Here is a 4,350-nt window from a genome sequence, read left to right as displayed (position 1 = left end):
GCTAGTACTTTCTTCTGCTGCTCATTTTTTCCAAACAAATAATTAATTTGAAAGGAGAAAAGGCTTAACTAATGCCTTAACTTCTGTAGCTCTGCAGACTGTGCTTTTCTTAATGTTTCCAGCTGTGATCTACCTTATGTGAATTCCAACCTCATCTCACACTTGGACTTATGCAAAAGACACCTGCAGTGTCCTGTTTGGTAGCAAATGGCCATCAGAGTTGTAGCAAGGTGAAGGGGAAACTATATACATTAGAATAGTTTTGAAAGTGAACAATTTCTTCAAGTTAAGCAAAAATATCCTTCCACTTGGCAGAGGGGGACGTAGAGCCCTGAGTCTGCTGTACTGCAAAGTCCACATAAAGAAGGAGATGTAGTTCTTAACAGCTCTCTGTACTCCTAAAGCATATTTAGGCTAAATGATGAACTGGTTTCAGGGAGGAAAACTGATGACAGATAATACAATGCTCTATTTAATGCTGCAGAACACCGCTCACCTTCAGATAATAAACTCCTAAAGAAAAGGGAGGATTAGATTATAGTTTACATTAAATTAGATCAAATGGGTTATTCTTCATTTATGCTCTAGTAAGATGGAAAAGTCTCAGGCCTTATTTTTTATAAAACTTTCACTAAATCAAAAAACTGCAATTCCTCAACTTACACAGAAATATAATTTGCTGCTGAAGTTTTGATCTTTGAATTCCAACACACTGTTTCCCTACATTCTCCTGTGAAGTTCAATTGCTCTGCAGCAGCAGGATCATTGTGCAAAAAGCATAGAACTAATCAGAATATCTGTATTTGATTGTTTGTAATTTTGGGGGATGATCATCATGCAAAATTTTCGATTAAATACCAGTGAATATTCAAATAATCAATGTATTTTGTCGGAATTTGGGTTCACCTAGAAGTACAAGTACTGGTTGCAAAATTTGGATCCAGAATATGAAGATGTTGGACTCCAAATTCAAACCCAAAACTTGTGTTCAGTCTGTTTAATAATAATTTACAGAAAAAGGAGTTCCTCTGAAAATTCTGATCTGAGTTCTGAAGTTTAGGGATGATCCTCTCTGCTTTAGAACACTCTCACCTTATTGTGGGAGATAGCCTGGGGAGTCCTTTATCTTCAATACTGTAAAACCAAAGAGAATAAAGAGACAAACAATCAAGACTAAAATATAAAATAGTAAAATAAAGAGTGTTTTATGGTATTCAAAGGGAAAAGAGAGATGTCCATTAAAAAAAAAGAGGTAATCCGCTGGATGAATGTTGCAGTGGGAAGAAATTCACTGTAATCCACACACAAGAGTGTGTGTGCTCAACCTTCCCCTGGGAAAGGAGGGATGGGACAGACTGCACACAATGTCCAGGAAGAGTTGTTCTTCTCTTGGGAGCCTGTCTGAGAGAAAGCCTGTGGGAGTTGTCCTCTTCTGTGCCTGTCCTGTGATAGTGCCTTCATCTATCCTGAAAATTATTCTAAGAGACATCTTGTCAGCATGGTTTGTGAGGAGCAGTCCTCAGACCACAGCGAATGGCAGGGAATAAAAACAAATGAGGCATTTAAGATACAAAAAATCTGACCTTGAGGTCCCAGTATCTGAAAAGTTTCCAGTGCTAATCTGCTCAGGTTTGTTGCCACTGTGACAGTTATCTTTTTGCCTGCACTCATTAGTACTGAGCCATGACTATAAACCTCAAAGCAAGAGGGCAATCTTTCAACAGAATTCTTTAGATATTGCAATCTACAGCACAACAATGCCTAAAATCTCGATACAAAACTGTTTAATGGAGTTTGCAGGCCTGCAGATTCTCTAAAGTCACCCATTGAATATGATATTTCAGGTATCAGAGTTTGAAATTGCCTAATATCTTTAAATAGTTCAGCTGAATAGGTTTTAACTAATCATTCCCACAACAGAGAAGCTCCCTCTAATGACCATACTATGAACCATTCCCGGTTTTTTATTTCCTCTTCTGCTGAAGTAAAAGAAATAAAAAAATATGAAAAACCTTGGGAAAAGGAGATTAAAAAAGAGTCTGACATTGACTGCGAACACAAGAGCAAAAAGGAATTTTTCATGAAATATGAATCCTAGATCCTGTTTGCTCAACTTTTACAGCAAAATTTATATTAAATAGCCATCAGCTAAAAAAACCCAGAATTTAAAAATCAGAATCTGCAACTAAATGCCAACATTGACACAGTAGAAATTGGGTGAGTTTTGTCTGCTTTTCTTCTGGATTCCTGAATCTGAACACTGGCCTAAGCAGTGATTACTCCTGCCTTCTCTCAGCATTAGCAGAAGGAACACGGTTCCTGTGAAAATTAACCCCTCAATTCCAGATGAAGATGTCTCGAATTCACACTACACAACAACGAAAGGATCAAGGCATCCCAGCCTTAAGGACAAAGTTATTGTCACTAATTTTTCATAAAAGGGACTTCCAGCCACAGTTTTTTATCTCAACATTGTTTTTTGCAGGTGAATAAGACATGGTGTAAACATTCTCAGCAGATTATTCCTTTGGATGCACAGGCAAACAGTAACCTGTGTTTTCTCATTATTAACAGAAATTGGAAGTAGAAAGGTACTTTAGACACCTAGTTTAGCAAGAGTGCCAATTTAGGAAGTCTGAGAAACATCATCTGAAATTGCAGGTGTTAACATCTTCTTAGATGTTAGGTAGGATTTTTCCAAATCATTCTTTCAGCTCAGACTTCTCCGCTTTGCCACAAAGGGCATGTCAGGTACTCCAGTGCTCTGCTCCATGTGTGCCAGGCTGCTATGCCTTCAGATGAGGAGCCAGCATTCCCTACCAGATGGTTCTCATGTCTCACAGCCTTCTCAGGCAGACACAGTGAGGAGAGAGGGAGAACGGAGAATTCACATTCATCGCCTTTTGCATCTGCGTCTCACAAATCAAGACAAACACAAAGATGCTACCACACTTTTCCAGAGGTAGGAGGCAGAAAACCACATCCAGCACCTGCAGAAGTTCCACAGAAGGCTTGTCTTACAAGATGACCAACACACTAACACTGAAATTGTGCAGGGCACTGTCTACACAACCAGGAAGGAAGTTATAATGGGAGTTTAGTCAAGATAAGGCAGTTTCTTTATTCAAGTAGATACAGCAGGAACAACCAATGACTTCCAGACTGTGAATTAAGTTGTTAAAAAAAAGGAAATATGGAAGCAGGCATCTCAGAGAGAACCTTTAAGTATGTGAATTTTAATGCAAGGAGGTTTAAATAGTCATCACTAACCAAAAGGAGAAACAAAATGCTGAACAGAAACAACAGTCGGGGCTGCTTTAGGAGTACAGGACACCTTTCAGTCTCACTGAGCATCACATGTAAAGTCTCTTTGCTCACTTAAGCACCACTATGATGAAGATATGTAAAACAAAGCTTAGTTAACATGCAACAAACTCAGCACATTACAGCTCCTAGAGTAATGAGACTTCAGAGCCTTTTCAGATTGGAGGTCAGAATCGGACTCCCCTTTCAGTCCAGAATTTAAGCCACTAAGAGAATTCCCCAGGGATGACACAGTGTTCAAGGTGAAGGAAATATCAACAATGGCAACTGTGACAATTAGCAAACTAGTTCATTAAGAGATATTCTTAACTGGACCTCTAAGGAAACTACAGTGAATTACAGTGGATGCAGAATTTGTTCATTTGGCCACATACAGAGAACTCATGGTAGAAAGATTAAATTATATTTCATTATCAACCAAGTAGTTGAAGTCTCAGGGATTTTTGGAAGTGAGATTTAAATGTTCGCATCACCTGAATCCAGACCCTTCAATCTACTGAGCTGTTTTAGTTCCAATGAAAGACAATTAAATAGAAAAAGGTGTTTTTGAAGATCTTGATTTCATGTATGAGAAAAGTTCTTTGTTATAAAATTGGTCAAACACAGGAGGGGATGAGCAATGGGGATGAATCTCCATCCTTGCAGCTTTTCAGAACTTGTTTAGTCAAAATCCTGAGCAACCTGATGTTCTCATATTTACATCATACCTGTGTCTTAATGTATAAACATACTAACATAGAAAATAAATATAAATATATATAAAATTACAGGTACATTTTGAAACTTTCTTACTTTGTAGATGTAAATGGTATAAGATACCAGCCTTACAAAGGAATGACACTATAAATTTTTATTAGGTGGATCAGAAATATTTTCCTGCTGTGGGCAGTGTCGGTTTATAAGAAGTACAGATTACTATCTGCTATAACAAGGAGCATTAACTATGATTAATGAGCTGACTTTGAAAGTCAGATCATCTCCACAATATAATCTTTTCTCCTCTAAGGCAATTTTTAAAGAAACTTT

The sequence above is a fragment of the Lepidothrix coronata genome, unplaced genomic scaffold (genome assembly GCF_001604755.1).
Source record: "Lepidothrix coronata isolate B3197 unplaced genomic scaffold, Lepidothrix_coronata-1.0 Scaffold224, whole genome shotgun sequence".
Classification (NCBI taxonomy): domain Eukaryota; kingdom Metazoa; phylum Chordata; class Aves; order Passeriformes; family Pipridae; genus Lepidothrix; species Lepidothrix coronata.
The sequence above is the reverse complement of the archived record's forward strand: the minus strand, read 5'-3'. Positions refer to the sequence as shown.